Source organism: Notechis scutatus, chromosome 1 (genome assembly GCF_049901735.1).
Source record: "Notechis scutatus isolate UNSWTSFEM ecotype Mainland chromosome 1, rNotScu1.2, whole genome shotgun sequence".
Taxonomy (NCBI): domain Eukaryota; kingdom Metazoa; phylum Chordata; class Lepidosauria; order Squamata; family Elapidae; genus Notechis; species Notechis scutatus.
This window is the reverse complement of record NC_142009.1, coordinates 192650123-192675157: the sequence shown is the minus strand read 5'-3', so window position 1 is coordinate 192675157 and position 25035 is coordinate 192650123. Positions and strand designations below refer to the sequence as shown.

Here is a 25035-nt window from a genome sequence, read left to right as displayed (position 1 = left end):
GAACAAAGGAATAACTAATGTACATCCAGTGAAATGAACGTTCCTTAACAACGTTCTGCTTCTTTGGTTGATTAAATAATATAAAAGCCATCCTGTGAGTACTGACATGCTACTCCAAAAATCTCATGGGAGGTGCTCAGCTAATATTTCATTTTGGAAGTAAGAGTGCTAACGTGTATTCTGCTTCAGCTCTGATATAGCCAATTTACAGATCCTTCATGAGGTAAGCTGTCTGGGTTATAAATTGGCAGTCAGCAGGCATTTCCAGATAATGGCAATTCCCTGGGAATAATTCCCTTAATCAATCGAGGAAACGCTTATCTCTCTTTATTTTAATCAGTGGATGAAATATATTACCAATTAGGTTCTGAGCACTTTTCAGTTTTCAGGGCAATATTCTCATTCTCAGAAATCTCCAGATACCTTTGGGGGAAATAGAATGTAATCAACCTCACCACCTGATGACACTCGGATTTTGGAGGGGGGATTTTGGGAAATGCAGATTTTTAATATCCTTTTCAATAAAATTGCTGATGACACTTCTTCATTTTATCAAACAGACTTTGCTGAGAAGCTTGAATGTTGTGTCTGCCCAAGTTCCCTTAGCTACAAAGGGAGAGAAGGAGAAATCTTATTTTGTGCCCTGCTGTGCTTAGTTATTATTCTAAGGATTTGGTGGGGGGAAATCAGGGAACTGGGGATCTTGGATTCAATCAAGAAATCTTCTACTGTTTCTTCTCCATTCTGGTCATTAATTTATGTTTTGAAAGCTACTGTCCTATATTTCCATAGTCCTTCCTTGCTGCCTGGATTCTATTTATAAAAACGTGACAAAAAAAAACAAGCCATTTAATTTAGTAGTATCCATCCTATGATACTTTGCTGAGGTAAAAACAGAAAGGGCATCTTCCCCTTTGCCCCTACCCACTTCCACAGTGCATAGTGTTCTAGTCTGGTAAAGTTATTTTTTGCACTTGAGTCAGAAAAAGTTCTGAAGCACATTCCCTCTTGGCAATGAAAAGACAATGCGAATAAACACATCCATATATTTCTGGCTCTTTCATAATGCACCGAGTTGGCTACCAAGGCAGTTGCTTCAATTTCCCCTGACTAAAGAACAGCCAGAGCTTGTTTTGAACTAAACACCGATAACCCAGTAACATAAACTTCTGATGTGTGAAAATGTAGCAGCATTTTCTTTTGTAATACAGACCTATGTTTGGAAACGGCCACTTCCATGTCTGTGTGGTCTACATTCGTTGTAGTATTTTTGCAGTATTCTTTTAGCCCTGTGTAAATGAAATGTTATGAATGAAGTGGTTCTAAAATTAAGCAAACTGAATTTTCAAAACTGCTCTGGAATCAGTTTTCTTCTTTTTATAACATACTTGGTATTCATGCAGATCTGTATAAAAATCAGCTTCACACACTGGAAATGAGGAATGCTTACTTCTTCATAATATCTTATCTTATTCATCTAAAAAGAAGACACCTGTGAACCAAAAACGAGCTCTTCCCACTAAAATAAAAGGGTAGACAGGAAAGGAAGCTCAGAATCCAGACAAAATGTCTGCAAAATAGTCTACTTTATCAACTCTGGGTAGCCAACAACACTGGTCACCTTCCTTCATTTCCATGTTCTAATAAATATATTGCATAGCATGACTGAATCTGGACATGTGCATGTGTTGATAAGTATGGTTTCTAATGTGCTAGTAGGTTAATTCAGAAAAATTAAGGACAAAAACTTTGATTAATTATATTAATAGCTACTGACTATAATCAATTGCCTAAACATAAATCACTCCATTTATACAGCCCATTAGTCTGTTATATAAAATAAACTTACCATTTTCTCTCATTCAACTAATCCATTCTCTTACATAGAAACTGATCAATTCACATCTACAGACTTCCTTCTAGCTGAAACATTGCAAAACAGTGAGAAAAAAATAAAAAAAACAGGTATGTGGAAAAAGGTATATGCATCAGGAAAGGAAGAGGAAGAACAAAAATGAAGGGTAGAATAGCATTAATTAAACAGAAAGGAATTAAACAGAAAGCACTAACTAAAAGAAAGTGATTTAAGTGATATAAAAAGATAAGTTCCACCAGATTGCAGTCATTTGCACCTCCCATTTAGCTGTTTTGAAGACATTTTTCCTTTTTAATTCCCATCCTCATCTTCTTCCACAGGTAATTTTTAAAGGAAAAACTTCATTGCTTTCCTATTTGGAGATAAGATATTATGAAACTTTCTTCAACATTTTTCTGATGTTACACATAATCACATAGTTCCCAATTCATTTTGAACGTGGTGTCAGGTGAAATCTAATGGTAGACTAAAAATTATGTGGAATTCCTATGGGAAACATCATTATTCATATCAAAATTAAAATTGAGTTACCCCTTCTCCCCTCCCACTTAGGATAGACCCTTCATCCTGAGAAATATGAGTCTTTTTTTTGCTGCTTTATTTGGAGTCACCAGTCATTCCAGATTGCCCTACAGAACTAAGACATTGTGAAGAGCATCTTGCTGGTATGAGTAAGCAATACTGTACCAACAAGTCTGATACGAAACCCCACTGCTTGGCTTAAACGTTACCTCACTTCTCTTCCCAACTTCATATAGGGAAGCTCTCTTTAATTGTCAACTTTAAAAAACAAAAAACAAAAACTTGCCTTTCCATATTTGAAAAGCTCTGAAAGATTTGGCTAAGTGCCTTCAGCATTTTTTGTTGGTTTGTTTATCACAGTGGTTCATTTTCTTGAAGTAGGTTTCCCCCTATATGTCCTGTGAATTAACGAATGAGTGCATTGAAGACCCAGGAAAAGGAGTGTTAGCTGGGGGTGGAGTGGACGTCAGTGGGATGACTAGGATGATCAAGGTTTCTTTTCTCTAAAAACAACCATCTCACAAGGAGAAAGCTGGCTCAGGGACCCCTTGATTGACTGCACAAGTGCTGTTATGCCAAGCATAGAGAGATGACAAAAGGCACTATAAGATGGCCTTTACTAGCAGATTTCTAGAACAAGTAGTTGACTCAGGCACCGGCCCTGTACTTCTCAGCCCCTAAAAATAGGTGCCAAGTGCCATGGTGTGCATGCAGGGCTAAAATAAAACCAGCTGTCTCCAGTGACTTGCTTGAGAGAAGGAGAGGGGTGAGTTTCAGTGGAGCTGGTCTCCACTGGATTGTATCTTCAGGGGACTGGGAACTTTGTCTCACAGAGGGAAGCAAGAGAGGATTTTTAACATAGGACTGCCAGAGTTTTCCTTCACAGGTATGCTGCAATCTTTGCCTCTTAACTGGTTAGTTGTGAGCAGGAGGAAATGAAAATTCTGGGTATTTATGTATTTGGGCCAGCAGTGGAAAGAAAATCCAGGTGTTTCTCTTCCTCAGGGCAAGCATTTTTTTAAAATAGTATGTGAATTTTAAATAAAATCCCATTGTTCAGAGTAGTAGCAGCTGTGGAAGAAGGGGAAATCTCAGGCAAGTGGCTTTTGAATTAGAATTGAAGAGAGAAAAATCACTCTTAATGCTTGGAATCCAAGTAATATGCATCTTACTTAGATGAAGCATCTTTTGTCGCAGAACTGCTTCTGTGATTGGCTTTGTTTGGCTTTATTAGTCTGAACTGATTTTCTAGTTCTGCTGCTGTGAACAGAGCAGGTTGCCCTGTGGGATAACTCTGGAAGCTGAAGTAAGTATGAATTTTTGAGCAGCTGGGCCTGAAGACAAAAAAAAAAAAAAAAAGACATTTTGCTTCAAATTCCATAGGAAGTAGAATTAAATTTCTTGTGAGGTCAGATCTCATTTTGTGGGAAGAAACATCAGTTTGAGGGGCAGCCTTCAGTACTGAGCCTCTTAATAAATCCTGTTTATGAATAATAACTGTGGAGCTGGAGTTTAATTCAATAATAAATTCATTTTTTGCTAATATTATAAAGACTAGCTGGTTTTGAGTAAATTTTAGAACATAAGAATGAAAAATGGTGAAAATTTTAGAGAGATTGTTTTCTGAGAACTGAGTTCTTTAAGTTTTTTTTTATTGTACAGTGTGGTTTTTGTTTAGATTAAATATTCACCACAATAACTGATGCACCTCTGTATGATATATTCTTTGCAATCTGTCTTTTAAAAAATCTGATATTTTCTTTGCAATCTGCCTTAAAAAACTGAATAGTGGTAAATAGGATTTTTTGGCCACTAGTTACACATTTCACTGTTGATCTAACATGACAATACATTGCCTATTACTTGCTCCTTCAGTGAGATCATTGCCCTACATTTTGCCATCTTGGCTAATATGGTTGGAAGAAATAAAAATCAGTTTGTTATCCCCTTATCTCTTCCCTGCAAGTATATATTTAAAGACCATTAGCAAGTTGCAATCTTTATAAAAATAGCCATGCTGAAAATAAAAAGGTATGTCCAGCTATGACAAATATAACCCAATAGCTTACTGCTTTACAATTAGCATTGCATAAGGGAGATCTACGGACTATGAGTGGAAAGCTTGCAATGATAACAGATACTGAAACCGCAATCTTTTAATTTTTAAAAGTACTCCACTGCATGACTTTTGTGTTTAAACTTTAGCATGTAATTAAAACTCAAGTTGACTTTTAGGGAGCCCAGCATTTAGCAGAATTTCCTGTCGGATTATTCATTTATGTGAATGTAGCATAGAGAGAATTGGTGGCATCATCGTGACTTTGCTTTTTCTTCCCTTTACAAGTATATTTCAAAATATTATTTTAACAGCCACTACATATTGTACTTTGTATTTATTTTCTACACTAAGAACTCTTCAAACTGAAATGTTAGAAATAAGAATTAAAGAGTAGTGTCGTTCATTTGTAGTGGAGTTTGCATCTTTCCAGAAGTTTTCTTCCATGTTAGCTTTTCTTCTTTACAGACATTTTCTATATTTTTATAACATCTAGTTGGCCTTTGTCTGTACACCATCGTCTCAGACTAAGCATTGTTAACCAGCCTTATTATGTATCAAAACTTTATTTTTATTTGTTCTTCTATGTATCAAATGGTCCCAGAATCATTGCTCTGTTTTAGAACAGCAGAAAGATAATTTTTTTAAATTCTTCATGAAGCCAATTATTTTGGGTGAACAGTCTATCTGCAGCTTTCATTCTAATCATGAAATACTTGTCATCATTCAACATCTGACATTTACAGTAATCATGTAAGGCTGTTCTTTCTTCATCCTTTTCAAGGACCACTTAACCCCTTAATGTCAGATTAGCCAAAGATCAATGATCTGTGTGTATCTGTGTGTTTATCTATATATTTTTGAGAATGATAGAATTATAAAAGGTCCCTGAAGAAATCTATTCTGCATAGATGATTCTCCATAAACATAAGTATCAGCTGAACAGCACTAAGGCAAGAATGCTCCCAACTTGTGTATGACTCTAGATCAGGGGTGTCCAACCTTGGCAACTTTAAGACTTGTGGACTTCAACTCCCAGAATTCCTCAGCCAGCAACTGCTCTAGATGGACACAACCATGCAATTTTCTTGGCAACAGTATGGAAGTGGGTTGCGACTGTTTTCTTCTGGAATGTTTTTATTACTCCCTAGTCTAAACTCTACCCTTCTTGATAGACTCTTATTCAATTTCTGAATAGTTCTAACTCTGCATAGCTTTTTTTGTTGGGACGACGTTACTAGTATTATCCAAACTTGTTTGCTGCCTGACTCCCAATGATTCTGGAGAGTTCACAAGTAAAAACATAAGAAAAATATAAAAATAAAAGATTGTAAAAATGACAAACAGGAACTAAGGAGAAACAAACCACACAGTCCTAAGGGGGCTTCAATCACCCTCACCAAAGACCTTCGAAATTCTTCAAAATATCAGCAGGGTGAGAGGCCATCCAGATCTTGGAGAGAATCTCATTCCAGAGGGCAGGCACTGCTATAAAGAAGGAGCACTTCCAGAGATCTGGTAGATGACATTATTTAATCAAAGGAATCCAGAAAGCACCCTGCCAGTTTGATTTAGCCCGGTAGATAACATGGGAAGAGCTGGTCCCAAAAGTAACCTAATCTCATACTGTCTAGATCTTTATAGGTAACAACCAACACCTTGAGTTGCACCCAGAAGTGTTCTGACCCAACCCTGTTACCAGCAAGAAAATCTCAAACAAACACAGCAACTCAAACCTTCTCAGCTTTAATCTACAAATAACTTCTTTGTAAATAAAAGATGGCTTGCAGCCAATTAGTCCAACCAGAAAAGCCGACAGAATTCTTCAGATAAGCCGGTGTCTCCACACACAATGCTGAGTCCTTTTAACGTTTTTGCTTTCTGCAAAAGCAAAAACCTTTTGAAACCAGGCTTATATTCCCTGGAAGAAGGGGCCATTATGTTGCATCCTTACTCCCGAGTCTCCTGTGCTGCTCCAGCTGTTCTCTTCTATGAATCATCCTGTGCTCATGCGCACTTGGCACAAGCTCCTCAGGAACTTCCTCATCACTGCTGCCAGCCCCCACAATCCCTGAAGGCAGCAGTCCACTCCCTGATGGTCCCGGCCCCTCATCAGAGTCATCGGTCTCCTCAGCCATCTGCACCTGCTGCTGGCTAACCACAACAAGAAGCAAACTGGCAACCAGAAATTTTACATGGCATATCAAGGCAGGCCCATTACTGCCTGTGCTGCTCCATTCTGTCCAGTTGAAGCTTCTAGGTGATCTTCAAGTACAACCTTACACAGAATGTTGCAATAATCACCTCGTGACCAAGAGCCTCCCAATCTAGGAAACAAATGGACCAAATGAAGATATACAAAGGCCTTCTTGGCCACAGCTACCATATACTCTTAGAGCGGGGAGGGGGGTCAAATTGGCAAGTCGAGGGCCAGATGTGTCATACACAGGCCACACCCACCCCAACTCCGCGAATGGGAAAAACATCACAAAAGGTCACATGACGGCAATGTGACGTGGCGAGTGTGACACCCGTGTCTTAGAGGAAGTTTCTCTATCTTGAATGGGGAAGGTCACATGGAATATCCCTAATCTGGATGTCTTAAACACCCACAACCTCAGTCTTGGGAAGATTGAGTCAGAGACAATACCTCCCCATTCTTGTGCTACTTAGAACTCAAAAAAGATGGATGCCGTGATTGCTTACTTACAGCAAATCAGAAAACACATGGCAATTTAATTCTCAAAAATTATACATATGTGATCATCACACTTTATGTGACTTTTGTGCCCTTAAAATGAATTTGCTGTTTATATCCATGTCATTGTAATTTAAGAAATGAAACTAATTCACAGCTGCAAAGAAATCGATCTGCAAGCTGACTGTTTCCAGTAAAATGAATAGGAAATCCATTTTATTTGGGGAAACCCACACAAGTATCAGGATGTTTGTAGTGTAAATTGCGGATGCACTTGGAATTTGCATCTGGCAGAGTGACCAGTGCCTTCAGGAGCTTTAGGCCTGTTAACATTTTGTTTCATTTTGGAAAATGTAATATTTTATATTTTAGTTCAAAGGTAATTACAATAAAACAGAATTTAAGCAGTCTACAGAAGGAAACACAACTGAGATTACAAATGATGAAACAACAATGGTAATAAAACTGAAAAGCAGCGTTAAACCAAAACATATCCAAGCAATGTAAAACATTCCACCAGCAGAAATACAGCCAAACTTTAAAGGCTTTGGCAGGTGCAATTAAAAACAATTTTATGATATTAAACATTTATGTGGATCAGAGCAGAGACATATTTAAAAAAAAAAATCAAAACAATGCAAAATGTTCTTTTCTCAATTGCCATTCACTTAACTTCAAAATATTGGAGAAACTTAGTGAAGGGTTATAATAATTGATCTCAATAATCTGAGTCATCCAAAAGAAAGCCCTACTTTAGATACTTAAGCGTTCTTATTTTAAGAGCACATTTTGATCTGTGCTTAAATAGATTGGGAGCCAGTATGATGGCTTGCCCAGGTCAATAATTTCAACCAGCCTTCTTCCAGCTGGCATGCTCCAGATGTGTTAGAGTATAACTCCCATTATCTTCAGCCAGCATTGCCTGTCCTCATTTGGAATAATGGAAAGTATAATGCAATATTTCTAAAGATGTCTGATTGGAAAAGTTGGAGTAGGTATCTTGGGATAAGTTGAACAGCCAAAAGAATCTTCAGAGCTTGACATGTAACACTATTTTAGGGCAAAAACAAAATGCTCTTACATAAGAGGTAGTAAATAAAGGGAATTTCTTCCATTTGGAAAGCTAAGGGAATATTTCTAATGTTCTTTCTGGTGCAGATGCTACCATTTCAAGCAGGGGCAAAGCCCGAGAAGTTAGAGCTGCCACAGTTTGTACCTGCCCCCTAAAAACACTTTAATTTTTTTTGAAATAGCCCTTCAATTTCTGAGTCTGAAAGCTTGTGGTCTTATTCCGGTTGCTGAAAGACAGTTTGCAGTTGCTAGTCCAATCATAAAAGTTTATCTGAGCATAATTAAAATTGGCCAATTGATCTCTGTCCTGATAATTTAAAAAGTAGCTCGTAGGACATATGAAACAATCAAGGTGGATTTTCATAGCCTTCCTGTGGATTATGGGAATTACAATCTGATACATAGCAGCCAGGCTGGAGAAAGATGAATTTGCATCATGAGAATCTGTTTAAGATAAAAAGAGCATTTTCTCAGAAGTGAATCCAGTGATGAAACATGGCTCTACATTTTGTTTGCAAGTGGTGAAAAGATATATGTGGCCGGCATACATCTTATCTTATCAATAATGAAATCTGAAAAGAACAGATCCAATTATGTTTTTGCTTCTGGATATGTGTAACCAACCTTCCTTCCTCCCTCCCTCCCTCCCTTTCTCTCCCCTTCCTTCCTCCCCCCCCTTCCTTCTTCCCTCACTCCCATCTTCCTTCCTTCCTTCCTTCCTTCCTTCCTTCCTTCCTTCCTTCCTTCCTTCCTTCCTTCCTTCCTTCCTTCCTTCCTTCCTTCCTTCCTTCTTCCTTCCTTCCTTCCTTCCTTCCTTCCTTCCTTCCTTCCTTCCTTTCTCTGATGATTGTCTGGTATAATCCCTGGAGTTTCTTTAGCAAGATTTACAGAATTGGTTTACTCTTGCCTGCTTCTTATGGCTGAGAAGAAGTGACTGGCCAGCTGGTTTCATGCCTAGATAGATTAGATCTCACAATCTTCTGATTGTTACTTTGTGCTTTAACCACCACAACAAACTGGCTCTCAATTCTTAGATTGTACATGCTATCTAAACTTATTCTTCACCCAATCATACCACTGAATGCACATCATTTGCCACAAAGGATCTCTTGAATATGTTATTTTGAAGGAATATTCCAGTAACTGGATTTGCCTAAATACATTTGCAACAGCATTGTCTTCTCAAAAGTCTGATATGTCAGTTTAACCTAAAAGCAAATATTTGGCTTCTGCTAATAATATAACTATAGTCAAATGATCCCAAAACAGTCTACTTTGAGAGACTGTTAGGCTAATTGTATATGGCACCATCCTGTTAGATTCTTGCATCAGTAGATTGTTCTCTAAAAGGATTGAGAATCTATTTAAATAGATGGAACACTACTGCTGTCTTGGCATTAAATGGGAACATTTTTAACAGTCTCAGATGACAAATAATGTTCTTTATAAAAAATGCAGTTACTGTAGAGGTGTTTCTTTTTAATGTATCTGTAGGAGTATTAGGGAGAAAAGAAGTAGAGCATGACATCAATGCCTGATCCTAGATGGCCTTTAAACTTACATAGTTATTTTTCATAAGTTTAAGAACTAATCTTGAATGGGTGCTATTCCCATTGTAAACTTGGCTCCAGATTTTCTCATACTTAACTTCTGGAGAAAAATAAAATAATATTTCTAATCATCACTAAAAAAAAGAGCTTTGTTGTCAACCCATCCATCACTTTCTCTCTGGATTGGAAAGGACTAAGAGTAGGTAGATGAGGGATGTGAAAACATGAGGGATGGGTAAGAAAGAGCAAAGGTCAATGGCTCACAAAGAGAGGAGACCCTCAGAGATCATATTGTCTACGATTCCACATTGACTTGGTAGAGCCAAAGTAAACACTGTTTTTCTAATTCTTATACGCTAACTGTGTGTTGATCACAAGAAGATCCATTTGTTGAAAGGGTATCTCCCTTCCCCAATCTATGCTCACAAAGCCTCATGCTCATACAATGGACAACAGCGCAGCCTATATTTCTCCTTCCAAAGTGGTGCCCCTAGATTGTGAAAAGGGTTGCAGAGTTATATGTTGCCCTCTTGTGTATTGTTCCTCTCTCTCCCCAAAGTGAAAATATAGATTTGTATAAAAGTTCCTAAGGTCTTCTGTAGTCCTCAGTGTTCTACTGGGTGGCTCCACCAACTATATTGTTTTGGAAACATTTGCTTTCACTTCATCACGCCTGAAGAATGTAGGCTAAACTCAAAAGGCAGGCTTAATCTAGAGGTTGTTGATGAGAATAACAGTATAACAGAGTTAGAAGAGACCAGAGTTGGAGGTTTTCTAGTCCAACCCAACCCCTGCCCACCCACAACTTCTGGAGGCCAGTTGTTCCACTGATTAATTGTTCTAACTATCAGGAAATTTCTCCTTAGTTCTAGGTTGGTTCTATCTTTGATTAATTTCCATCCCTTGCATCTTGTCCTGCCTTCATCTGCTTTGGAGAATAGGCTGACTCCCTCTTCTTTGTGGCAACCCTTTAGATATTGGAACACTGCTATCCCTAGTCCTTCTTTTCATTAAATTAGACATCCCCAATTCCTTCATATGTATGAGCCTTCAATCCCCTAATCATCTTTGTTGATCTTCTCTGCACTCTTTCTAGAACCTTCACATCGTTTTTATAATGTGGTGTCCAAAATTGGATGCAATATTCCAAGTGTGGCCTTACCAAGGCATTGTAAATTGGTATACACGTATTCTTGATTCTATTCCTCTATTAACGCAGCCTAGGACGGTGTTGGCTTTTCTGGCAGGTGCAGCACACTGCTGGCTCATATCATAAAGATGATAACCATAAACTAATCTTTGCAAAACAGTTGAGAAGGAAAAAGCCAGGAAACTTGATTCTCCCAACCTGTGTAATTTGGCTCTGCCCATTTTTTAAAAATAATCCTGCCCACTGCAGTCTCTGAAATGTTAACATGCCAAAATGGGAATTGCAGTCCTTGCTCACAAAGGTTCTTCATTCTTGTCCTAAAGACAGATCTCTTCTATACTGTATTTGTGTTGTAGTTTATGTCTATGTAGGAATTAAAGACTTTTACTACATACAACATGGTGACTGAATTAAAACGAAGAAGATCATGGCAGCAAAGTATACAGTTTTCCCTATCACCCAATCTTATGTCTAATACTATAGAACTCTGAGAGCAGTGGCTGGGTATTGATGTATTTATCTTTACAAGATTTATTTTGGGATCTCAGGGTGGAATAAATAATGCTTCTTCCCCTTATTTTCCCACAACACCCAACTGTGAGTTGGTTTGGCCATAGAAAGAGTGGCTTCCATAGCTGAAAATGAACTAGAACTCATGGTCTCCCAGCTTCTAGGTCAGTGCCTTAATCTCACAACTACATAAGCAAACCTTATGTGGCCTCTGTTGATTTGGACATTTCGCGGGCAGCAATCTTTGTTGATGCAGGAAACAAAGTTTTTGAAAACACTGACTGTTTTTCCCTCGACTGCATTAATGGGAAACATTCAATTTCTGGCAGAAAGCAGAACTGGCAAAAGCCCAAGCTGTGTTTATTTTACTTTCTGCACAAACTATTTTGTACTTTAATTTTCATGTTCTCTTGTGGCACCTTTTGAAGAATTTTGGCAATAAGCTTGATTGCATTATGGAGATTCACCGGTTCAAAGTTGTTTTCTATTTTTAATCTACCCCGGGGAGTTTTATTCCTGTTCTTCACTCCTTATGAGTGGTACAATGACAATTACTTGAGATGTCCTTGATGGATGTCTTTACACGTTGCTTAGAGAGGAGAAGCCGAATGTGCAACAACACGTATGATGCACAGTGCTGTCAAAACTTACAAACATGTAGAGTTATTTTCAATAATTGAGCTCAACCACAGCTCAGAGTCATGTGGTACGAGATTCATGGGATTTAATTCTAAATAAAACTTGTTTACGATGGAGGAGATAGAGAATTTAGTTACAGCGGGATATCATGGCGCATAAGATCTTGACTCCTGAACATGGTTGCAATAATTATAATATCAAGTTGCTAGAGTTATTTATTGCCAGAGGTTTGGATTTGAAAGTAGCAAGAACCACTGGAATCATCAGATTGAGACGTTTTGGAAAATTAGCAGGTTAAGACCTTATGGGACTTCAAAATCCAAACAGATTTTGTTCGTAGTATACCTGATATAATAGTTATTGAAAAGAAGAATGTTTGATTCATTGATATTAGCATACTGGATGATGCTAGGATTGAGGAAAATCAATCAGAAAAAAATTATGAAGTATAAGGGACTTGCAGAATGAAGTTGAATGCTTATGGAAAAAGAAATCCATCTTTACACCACTCATGAATGGAGTCCTTGGGGCAATATCTGAAGGATTTCTTGATATTTAGAAATGTTGAATTTAGTGGACCCGAAAATCATAATATACTGTATATATATATTACGGTATTGAGCTATGAGAGCCATGGAAAGATACCTGCTCAGCATTACAAGACAAGCTAGAAAGACCTGCACATGGATTAGAGAACAAATAAAAGTATATGATATCATCAAGAGAGTAAAAGAATTGAAATGGAAATGGGCTGGTCACATAAGCAAGAAGAACTGATGGCAGATGGACCAAGGCAGTCATAGAATGGATCCCACTTGCCATGTTGTTTCCGGGTACAATTCAAGATGTTGGTAATCACCTATAAAATCCCTCATGGTCCAGGTTACTTTAGGAACCGTCTCACCTGGGTGGGACTAATAGAGGCCATACTGTGGATCCTGTCAGTCAAGGAATTTCAACTGGCAGGATCCAAGAGAAGAGCCTTCTCTGCCATGGCTCCTGTCCTTTGGAACATCTTATCCCCTGAGGTGAGATTGGCTCCTACCCTCTTGACTTTTCATAAGTGCTTTAAAATCTGATTCTGCCAAGTGGCTTGGGGTTCCAAATGACTTGGGGAGTTTCACACTGGAAGTGGTTGACTAACTGAAAGCTATTCAGCATCCTCCTTCTCTATCTTGTGTTAATGATTTTACTTTGTCTACTCTGTCATTTTATATTTGATGGTTTTAATAGTTTTAATATTTATTATGTTGCAAGCCACCCAAAATCATTTAAAATGAAATGAGTGGCAAATCAATCAATCAATCAATCAAACAAACAAACAAACAAATAAATAAATAAATATAGAATTCTCTGAATTGGGAAAAGTAATGGGGTTTTTTAAAGATTAAAATCCAGGAAACTCCTTCCGAATATTTTTCTTCTAGTGAACATGCTCATCAAAAATAATTTATTCATCGATTGTTGTTGCTAGAGGGTAGGGGGTTATTGCTTTTTATTGTTTTGATATTGGGTTTTTATCTTTGTAAGAGTCACTGAGAGGGAGTTGGACAGCCATATAAATGTTCTTCAATAAAATAAATAATAAACAAATAAATTCAGGAGGGGAATACAACCTAAACCCTTTCCCATTACTGTATGAGCTATACTGTCATAAAAATATCAGTGTCTATCATTTTTACATGCAGACAGAAAGAGACTGGCAGAGACTTGTGACAAATACAAGGGCTTTTTCACCTTGAGATGAATTATACATTAATTCAAGTTGAGTGACATATTCAAAGAAGAACGTGGATTTTTGTTCTTGTCACTGGACCTTTTGGTGCTACAATGCTGCATTAGTTGCTTATAGGGTAGGACACTTTAAATGAGGTAGTTAAGGAGACTGGTGGATTTCAATCCCCTTCCCATCACTTTCTCAAAAATGCTCCCCCTTCTCTCTTTTATGACATATTGTGCAGAGAGAAGATTTAATATCTACTAGGGTTTTTTTTTCTCTTCCTCATTGGCACTTTACCCACATAAGTGAGATAAGAACAGATGGATGAGAAGAGTGGAGTTTAATGATTTTCCCTGGGTTTTCCTCCCCATTTAAATTGCAGTCTCCAATCACAAATGCCAAAGAGCACAATTTTGCTGTGGAGGAAGGGATAACACCCTCCATGTGTGTTCATCTCCATTCCAGTCTCTCCTGGCTAGTATACATGTTGAAAACTGTTATTTAGCTGAGGGGGAAAGCACACCAAGAAACTGTATTTGGGGGTAGGGCATTCAAGTCAACACTGACTTTTGGCAACTACCTTCGCAGTTTTCTTGGCAAGATTTTGGAAATCGTTTGCCACTGCCTGCTTCCTAGCACTGGTTGGGCTGGTCCAAAGTCACCCAGCTGTTTGTGCCTCACACCAAGATTAGCTTGCCAATGTCCCCTACAATTGTTTTTTTTTTTCCAGGCTATGTATAACGTATATATATGTGCTGGTGAAGGGAATTCTCATGCAATTTCATTGTTCCCCTGCAGCAAGCAAATCAGCCAAATGATAGAATTGCACAGGTAGGTTAGAAGCTTGAATACCTGTAGCAGGCTATAGTAAGGGCTTCAAGGAAGTGGGGCCTAGAGACCATAGATCAAATGCTCTGAAAAGAGTTGGCAAGTGGACTATTTCTCATCCATACAATTTGTGATGAGACTAAGTATATCTTTGCTTTTCTCTCTTTTTGGAGGCTCTAAATGAAACAATTAAAATGATACCTGGAAATGTTAATAATCAGTACTGCTTAATCATGAACAATATCCTCACAATGTGCCTTTCTCCTTCAACTGGTTTAATCTCAGATGATGAACATGATAGCCTGGTCAATATTCTTGGTCTATTTAAGAGCCATAGTGGCACAGTGGTTAGAATGCAGTATTGCAGGCTGATTCTGCTGACTGACTGCAATTTGGCAGTTCAAATCTTAAGCAGGCTCAAGGTTGAGTCATCCTTCCATCCTTCCGAGGTGGGTAAAATGAGGACTCAGATTGTTGTGGGCAATAGGCTGACTCGCTTACAGAGTGTTGAGAAGCACTAGGAAGCGGTATATTAGTCAAAGCACTATTACTATTGTGACTGTTGTATGCATGTCCTTGATTAACTTAAAATCATCTTCAGTATTAAGAAAATGTTGTAATACAGGGACCTAGTTTCAAAGTGAGCCAGGCAGGATTTCAAAACTGGACAGGGCTTTAAAAGAAATAATGACATTTCATCCACAAGAAAACAAATGTGGCCTCTGGTTTCCTTCACCCTCCTTACTTCCATATGCATTCAACTATATTTCTAGGTGCACATACTGTGCAGGATGAATAACCCATGAAATTGAATATTTCTGTATATGCAATTTGAGCACAACTGCTTCTTTTAACCCAGCAGTTCTTTTGTCATATTCTGTTACTTCTCCAGATTTAAATTATGAAGGAGAGAGACAGAGACAGAGAGGGAGGGAGGGAGGGAGAGAGGGAGAGGGAAGGAAAGAGGGGGGAGGGAGGGAGGGGAAGAAGTAATATGATTGAAATAGGAGATTATTAAGGCAGGAGAGATTTCTATTGCCCTGGCAAACATTTGTTATGGGTTCGACTATGCTGGCAATGACATCATCTCTTTTTGGAATATAGAGCTGTGTAATTCTGATATCTTTAATATAGGACTGAGAGATGGCATGGGTTTACTGCGAGGAAAGGAAATAGGATCATTTTATATTTTGGGTTTATCTATTATGTCCAGTTTTCAGGGGTTACATTTATAATAACAATCACCCCTCATTCAGCTGAGGATGGTTATTGTTCTTATGAGGCGTAGAAATCAAATGTATGTTGAAAAACATACTCACAATTTACACATTAAAGATGAATCACTGTACATTTATTAGTAGGATGTTGTGGGTTTTTACTTACTTAAATATTTTCCCAAGATTATTCCACTGCTTCCATTCAATGTGCTTGTCTTCAGCCACGCGTGATATCATACCTTAAAAAAAATTATGCAATCATTTAGAATCTGCTATACACTCAGATAAATACGTATGTCTCAGCATTTGCATCCAAATATTTTTCAAATTCAGCAGCCCGTTGAACGAAGCTCAATATCCTTTCCAGAGCATGGCAGGTCACCTGGAGGAATGCAGATGTACAGCTGGGTTGTTACATAATATTAAATACGCGCACAGATGGTCCAAACGCCAAGTGAGACCCAAGATAATAGGATTATGACAAGAGTTCAGGTACACTCCTTCCACCCCAAACCAGGCATAATGAAGTTGCTGAAGTAGAATTCAAAGGCAGCTCACTTATTAAAGTGGGTATAGATTCTATGGTAATATAAAAGCAGGTAGGCGGTGTTGCTTCTAGCATATAAAATTTGGAGCTGAAATAACCACTGGGGCTTTAGCAAAACTGCCCATGGCCAAGTCTAGAACTTAGCAATTTTTCATGAGTATAATATTGTTTCTTAAATATAACCTGCCTGTCTGAGATTGTAAATGCAGATTAGTGGAGATTTCCATTTGGAACCCAGCTTTCCAGGCCCTCTATTTTACAGGAAAATGATTGATCTCTCGTATTTAAACTCCTGTCTGAAAAAGGCTGTAGAATAGGCTGAAGTTCAACCTCCTCCGATGACATGCAACCATATAGATCAGAGGTGGTATTCAGCAGGTTCTGACCCGTTCTGGAGAACCGGTAGCAGAAATTTTGAGTAGTTTGGAGAAACGGCAAATCCCACCTCTGACTGGAGATTTTACAGTATCTTTCCCCTGCTACGCCCACCAAGCCATGCCCACAGAAAAGAAAAAAAATTGAATCCCACCACTGCATATAATACTCTGAAATGATTAAAAAATGGAAATGTGGATTGGGCAGAGAGGGTGGATTATATATTCCAGTGTGCAATTTCCCATGTGTGTACCTCCAATCTGCTGTACACACACACACACAACTTTATATGAGTCATTGTGCATATTCTGGCATGGCAGGTGTTTTGTAAAAAAAATAATGCATTTTTGTATGGCTTTTTTGATAGTACATACATTGTTTTCTTGAGAATAGCATAATAATTTGGGAAATATAAAATTTTCTCCCTCTATATAATATTCTCAACTTCAAGCTAATTTTAAAATGTCAGAATCTTCTTGAACACATTTATAGAGCTTGTGCTCACTGTTTGATGTCCTTTTTTCTTTTTCATGTTGACATATTTATCGGCCAGAATGTGTGGAAGTATAGAAGCCAGCTCTTGCTACTTATCATAACTGTGTACCTCAGTCTTGCCTGCTCAGCTCCTCACTGAATATAAACTAAACATATTTAGTTGTAGTAAGTGATGCCCATGAAACATGGGGCACAGTCCACACTCCATTTATGCTTCCTAACAGTGGTAGGATTCACTTTTTTTTTTTACTACTGGTTTTGTGGGCTTGGCTTGTTGGACATGGCAGGGGAAGAATATTGTAAAATCTCCAGTCAGAGGTGGCATTTGCCAGTTCTCTGAACTACTCAAAATTTCCACTACCAGTTCTCTAGAACTGGTCAGAACCTGCTGAATACCACCTCTGCTGCCTAATGTTGTGAGATTGTACCTCTGAAATTTAGAGAGAAGATGCCCAAAGTCTGAAACCCTCTGCTTTATTGCCACCTGTGACCCTCTCCAAGAAACCAACATATGGACTAAAAATACAATTTCGGAGAGATGTGGGATGGTACACCTAGTTTTCGTTGGACAGAATGGGTTTTTTATATGTAAAGATGTTGGACAAGCCCACTCCTGGACACACATTTGCATTTTCACATATTCAGGTCAATAGAGGTCAGGATAGGTCTAATGTTCCATTGAAATCTCTCTGTAACCATCTCTTAGCTAAAAGCCCTCTTGAGCTTTCCTTGTATGTCCTAAAATAAATTGACCAGCAATAGAATGTTGACTATGCAAACCCTGTGAAGGGAGTGAAAGGTCAATTTTGTTAGAATAACAACAACAACAATAATAATACATAGAAAATAAAGAAGTTAAACTGCTCTGAGACTTTAGACAAACAGGGACCTGCCACATAACACCCTGGACTTAACAGTTCTCGATAACAAAGACAAAAAGGTCTTTCTTTTTTGGATGTGGCAGTGCCTGGAGACAGCAGAATAGAAGAGAGAGAACTGGAGAAGATAATAAAATACAAAGACCTACAAATAGAAATAGAATGGCTATGGCAAAGGCAAGCAAGAGTAGTACCAATAGTAATAAGCGCCTTGGGTGCAACCCCAAAACAATTGGAGCACCACTTGAACACCATAGGCATTGACAAATTTGCCATCAGTCAATTGCAGAAGGCAGCTTTACTTGGAACAGCTTCCATCCTGTGATGATATCTGTAACACCATCAAATACCCAATCTGCCAACCCCAGGTCCTTGGTAAGGACTCGATAGGTCAACAAAAATGCCAAACCCAGTCTGAACATCTGGCTGACTGTGCAATGATGCTTATGCTTATGATTATTATTAACAGCAGCAGCAACAAAGACAGGGCCTAGGCTGAGTGGCAAAACCAGGCAACTTAGTTACGGTAGATGAAATTGCCTAATTATTATTTCATGTTTCACCTCCAGAAAGACACAAGAAAATTGTAAGATTTGAGGCCTAACACATGCAGGATAAAAGATATGAAAATCTTTTAAATGAAAAATGAAATCTATTTCATTTAAATGGAAACCAGGTGCAAAAATGAAAAATAGTTCCCATTCATGCTGCATATTTTGAACGTGGCAAGGAGTTGTATAAAATTTCTTCACCTAGAAATGTCTGTAAAATGTATATTTTTCTACATAAAAATACACTCCATCCCCATTCCTGTTATGCTCGTGAGACTTTTTTGTTTTTTACTGAGATTGTGGTTGATTTAAACCAAAACCACTCTTCCTACATTTTGCTTTGCCACGCTTCTCTTTCACTGATATTAATGCCGGGATATAAATCTTTTCTGACTGATGATTCAAAATAATTAAAATATAAAGTATACAGCAATCAAACATGCAAGACCAACAAAGAGATCAACATTCTCACTCAAAATCTTGTGCAATCTGGAGGTTCTAACCTAAAATCTTACAGGATTTGGTTGTAATATAAGGTTTTTGACATTTAATTTTTGAAATTAATTATGGCAGGAAATGTTACCATTTACATTAATGTTTTAAAATGATGAGATTGATGATGGCATGATTATTCTTATTTAAAGTTATATTCTCAACCACGTCTATTTTTTAAAATATAGATTATTGTGATTTATAGTAAGGGAGAAATAATAGAAGGATATTTTTATTTCAAATACTGAAAATATCACAAACTATGATGAATCAAATTCACCAAATTATTTCCTTATTCTTGGAGCTTAATAAAAACAAGGGATGGGATGATAAGATAGAGGAAGAAACTGGATACTAGTGAAGATGAATTCCTAGAAATATGGCATAGATTTAAGTGTTTTTAATTGTGCTAGATGATGATTAGGTTTGCTTTCAAATTATGTAAATCTGAAAGTATTTGGATTGGCCTCCAAATAAATGCCATAGCTCTAGACACATCTACCACTGATTATATTTTTTAAACATTAGAAGAAAAGCAATGCAATTTTCTTTGGCTATTCCCTCTTTCTCATCCCTCTTTTTGTGTTAAAGTTTTAATTCTTTTTTCCCTGCTCCTTTCTATCTTCAGTGAGAAGATTGATGCTGAAGCTTTAAAATGTAAATTTTCTGAATTCTAATTGAATCTTTTTTGTACAATAATACAGTAAGCAGAAAATCTTAAGTATTAGCTTGAGGAATACACATAGGCAATTTCTCACTGCTACCAGCTTATAATAATAGATAATTCTAATATCAGTAATGGGCAGACATCAGATAGGAGTGAGAGTAGGCAAAAGGAGTCACAAAAGACTCGTGTTTGTTGTTTATTTTCAGCATAGCTGCCTCCCCTTTCTGTTACTGGAATTCTCCATTGGATTAAGCAGCCTTTTGTCAGTGAGAAACTCTGTTATAACCAGTTGAGATATATAAGATTCAACCAACATCTGTATTCCTTGAACAGTGTATTCAGCTAGAAAATTGTAGGTTGTTTTTGTCCCCAAAAGGATATACAGATATTACTTTGCTATATCCTTAGAGGGAAGTAGCTAGGTTCTGCTGATGCATAAGGAATATTCCAATAAATACAGATTACAGGTTGAATGTTTTCCCACTTCTGGAAGAAACATTCTTTTTACAGGAATTGAATATTAACTGAATAAAAGTTTCCTTTACTGTCCAAACTTTTATCTATGCTTTCCAAGAGGTGATTGGTGAATTTCATGAGCATGAACTTTGGGAAGTAGGTTGATTATCAACAAAGAGATTATAAATAAACCATTTATTTTCCTTATTTCCATCGTAACCAGGAGTCCAGATCTTTTAAGATATCTTATGAATTAAAAATGTTTCTTTGGTTATATCGGGAAGATAGAGAAAGCGGCAAGAAGAGATTGCTCAGTGCTGTATGTGAATACCTCTAAGATGCTAGAGGTACATAGATTGATTTAGTGCATGTTCTTGGCACATCTAACCCACAGAATATTATCTGCAGAGAGTCTGCCGCGGTATTCTCAGTCATTTGGTCAGATGCAAGAAACAGTACTTTCACTTGCAAAATAGTCTCCAGAATAGAGAGCACAGTTTCTAGGATGGAATTCATAGCTAGAATAGAATAGTATTAGCAAATTTGTGGTAAAAGTTGGGCTTGCTTGCATCTGTAGTATATACAAGCATCTGGAACTGTTATGAGTTTGTAACCTTTTCTATATTAGAAAAAAAAAGTCACTGCCTATGCCATGATGGGTAGTAAAAGTTATCCATCTGGCCATTTGCTGACAGCCATGTGAAAGAGTGCAGGGCAAAAATAAGAGAAATAAATGGTAAAGAGCATGAATGAATGAATAGAATAAAAGAGGGGAAACATAGAGAAGTTGAATTGGATGCTATAGATGCATAATGAAAGCAGGGGAGCAACAGCTTAGAGATAGTTGCTATATATTTAGTGATAGCAATAACTCCCGGGCATGGCGATAATAGAAGAACCAATATGCCTTTTGGGAATATTGACTAATATTCTGAATGATTGTTCTTTTTTTCATGCGATGAAAATTAGGAATGGGATGAAATAGGGCGTGCATAAGTGCACCATAGTGCCTCCCGTCCCTGTCCTATTGTCCCCATTTAATCGTATCTATTTCCTGTATTCTTACTCATGATTATACTTGTACCTATTATTTTGTAAGCGATTGGCAAATAAAAAAAATAAAGAAAAATAAAACTGAAAAAGTTATTGAACCATTCAGTCCCAAGAGTGAATGAGAACAGTGACTGTTGATGGCATATGACTAGGAAAAGATCTGGTTCAGATGCATGCTTAAGAACACTCATAGGCCTGTATTTAAGTTTTCATGGAAAAGGAATGTATAAAGAAGCACTATTGTTTATGAAAAATAAGTGTAAAAAATACAAAGTTGATGTTGAGGTGTGTTGGATAGTTCAGGGTCCCCAATCGCCGGTCCGCTGGACCGGCACCGGGCCGCGGAACAAGCCTACCGGGCCGCTGGTTGCTGGGCGCCGCCATCTTTTTGGTAAAAAAGCAATTTTCGTCAAAAGATGCGCGGCGCATTAATGCTGGTGAGCTTTTCGGGCAGAAAGCCATTTCTGCCGAAAAGCTCACCAGAAGCGCTAAGTGCCGCTCATTTTTTTGAAAATCACTTCGTGACGTCACCGAAGTGATTTTTAAAAAAAAGATGGCGGCGCCCAGCTGACGCCGGAACCGGGCGCGGCGCCAGCTGACGCCGGAACCGGGCCGGGCGTCGAAAAGGTTGGGGATCCTGGGATAGTTAGTTTTTGTAAAGTCAAGAGTGGATCTCCCCCCGCCCTCAAAAAAAGGACCTGAAAAAGAATAAAGAAACAAAAGTGAAAGTAGAACTATAAGAACAGAAAACAAAGGTCTGTACTGCATGAAGTGTTAGATGATAAATGAATCTCTCAATTAACAGAATAAGAGAATAGGAAGGGACCTTGGAGATCTTCTAGTCCAGCCCCCTGCTCAAAGCAGGAGACCCTATATCCGTGATGGTGAACCTATGGCACGAGTGCCACAGGTGGCACGCAGAGCCATTTGTGCCGGCACATGAGTAGCAGGCAAACTTACTCACTGCACATGCGCGCACCTCACAGCTGATTTTCGGCTGGTTTGAAGCCTTTTTCAGCCTCCCAGAGGCTTGAAAAAAAGCCTCTGCAGGCTTTACAGGCCAAATAATAGGTCGAATAATGTTTTGTCACTTCCTGTATTTCCGGAAATACTGGAAGTGATGAAACGGGCCTATTATTCATCCTGCAAAGCCTGCAGAGGCTTTTTTCAAGCCTCTGGGAGGCTGAAAATCAGCTGTGAGGTGCAGTACAGGTAAGGGGGCGGCAAGAGGGGGACATCGTGCGCACATACGCAGGGGGCATGGGGGGGCGTGCGCATCACCTTCTGGTCGCTGGCACAGGAGCCCAAAAAGTTTAGCCACCACTGCCCTATATCATTCCAGACAAGTGGCTGTCCAGTCTCTTCTTGAAAACCTCAAGCATCCAAAACTTCTGAAGGCAAGCCGTTCCACTATTTAGACAACTTGCTCTACTTGCCCAAAGAAGGGTATAGAAAATTTGTCTTCCAAGACTGAATTGTACAGTTTGAGAGAAGGATCAAATAAAAGTGGCTTTGAAAGAGGAAGTGTAAGTTTATTTATTATTGTTGCAAAAAATGATAATGAGAAAAATATATAATGTGTCTAAAGAGGAAAAGATAGTTTACAAGGAATGTAGTTAAAGTGAATAAAGATCAAATGCAGAGCAATTATCAGGCTTCATCCCAAAGACAAGATTCTACCACTTTCTCAAGCTCACAAGAAATTCAAGAATTTCCAACAAATAATAATGAAGTTACTTATTGGGCCCCATTTTTGAGAAGGCTGGCCAGTTTCCATCTGTTCTTTCTTTTGCAACTGTCAGATTTGCTATCATGTTTCTTACTAAATGTGTGAGAACTAATTTTCAGCAATTTTGATGGAAATAAAACTTGTTTTGGGGGTGGATAAAAGGCAGTAAACAAGCCTTTAGCAGAGCGAATGGAAATAAAAATAAAATGTGATTAAGGAATTTGGGATGAAAGTGAAGTAAGGGAATACTGGAAGTGGTATTTTAGGGATGTATAAAAGAAAAATAAGAAAAAGTGAGTGCAAAACTACCAGGAGGATAAGTTTTTAAATGGGTTTGGGAAGATATTTGGCAAATTTCTGATTGAAACTGTATTAGAGAAGGACAGTAAACAAAATTTCAGAAGTATATTGTAGCTTGTATGCTAGGCAGGGGTTAGATTTAAGACCAGATTTAATGTTCAGCAGGTCAGTGAGAAATGTATAAATTGGAACAAGTTTCTAAAGGTAAAATTGTTTCCATGTCCAGTTGATTCCAACTCTAGGGAAGAGGTAGTATTCAGCAGGTTCTGACCAGTTTTGGAGAACTGGTAGGGGAAATTTTGAGTAGTTCGGAGAACTGGAAAATACCACCTCTGACTGGAGATTTTACAGTATCCTTCCCCTGCCATGCCCACCAAGCCATGCCCACAGAAGCGGTAGTAAAAAATTTTTTGAATCCCACCACTGCTCTAGGGGGCAGTACTTGTATTCGTTTCTTAGCTGAGGGAGCCAGCAATGTTTTGAAGACATTTCCGTGGCCATGTGGCCAGCATGATTATACGCCGAGGTGCATAGAATGCTGTTATCTTCCAACTGAAGTAGTACCAATTTATCTATTTCCATTTGCATGCAGGCAGGAACTGGGCAAGTAACTGGGACTCACTCTGTCGCCCAGCACTTGGGTTTCAAACTCAGTTTTCCAGCTGACAAGCTTAGCATCTTTACCGCTGAGCCATTGCGCCGCCTTTGAAAAAGTTGATAGTTTGTACATTTGTTGATTTAGAGAGGAATCATGAGATAAAATGTGTAGGTGTAGATTATGGAATGCTTTGCATGATTATTGAATCGATTACTATTTACTGAATGTGATAAGACTGGGGTGGTATGGAAGTAAAGCATGAGTGAGAATAAACAGAATATAATTGCAAATGATTGTACATTGAACAGAGAGTAAGACAGGCATGTTGATGTCCCTGATTCTTTAATGGATGGATGCATAAGGAGTGTTCGTTTGAGATGTGTATTAGGCAGTTGTGCTAGTCAGAGACATGAATATATATCCAATGTCATGTTGTTACTTGACAACCAGAATGGTATGCTGGAAATAGTATGACAGAATGAAGGGTATTATCTGACAAAACATATAAAAGTCAAAGTAGCTGCATTTATCTGAGAAAACAGAATGAATGGTTACAGTTTACTCATAATTTGTCAAAAAATAGAGCAAATAGTTCAATTTTTGTCTTATTACCACAGATGAGAAAACGGAAGGCTAGTGTTTAAGATGCAAATCGTAGTAGAAAGATAGTTAAGGTCACCTGGAGCAAATGCTAAAAGAATGTTTGTCTGCAAGGAATATAAATCCTTCCATTGCCCACCATCCTGTCAGAGCTGAAGAAGCTTCTTGAATGAGAAGGGAAACATCTTCAAAGAAAAACCAGAAAGTCCAGTTGCCTCTTGGAAAATCACCTTTGGAACAATAGATGCAATCTACATAGACTTTTGTAAAGCCTTTGATTCAGTGGTACACGACAAACTACTCCTAAAACTAAAATCTTATGGTATCTCTGGACAATTGCACAACTGGATAGAAACATTCCTGTCAAACAGACAACAAATGGTCAAAATTGGGAGCGTCATATCAAATTCTGTACCTGTCAACAGTGGTGTCGCCCAAGGCAGTGTTCTAGGACCAA

At 38.2% G+C, this 25035-nt stretch overlaps 1 protein-coding gene across 2 annotated transcripts in view; it reads left to right on the top strand.

The window, feature by feature from the left end:
* Positions 1-25035, top strand: part of XIRP2 (xin actin binding repeat containing 2) — a 217862-nt gene that overhangs the window by 98840 nt on the left and 93987 nt on the right. Inside the window, exon 1 of one of the 2 annotated variants that reach the window (XM_026674369.2) lies at positions 3132-3284. The exons of the other annotated variant lie outside the window; for it this stretch is intronic. The gene's annotated coding sequence lies outside the window, so the exon portion shown is untranslated. Of the gene's footprint in view, positions 1-3131; positions 3285-25035 lie in introns of those variants that run through there. 2 annotated transcript variants of the gene reach the window in all.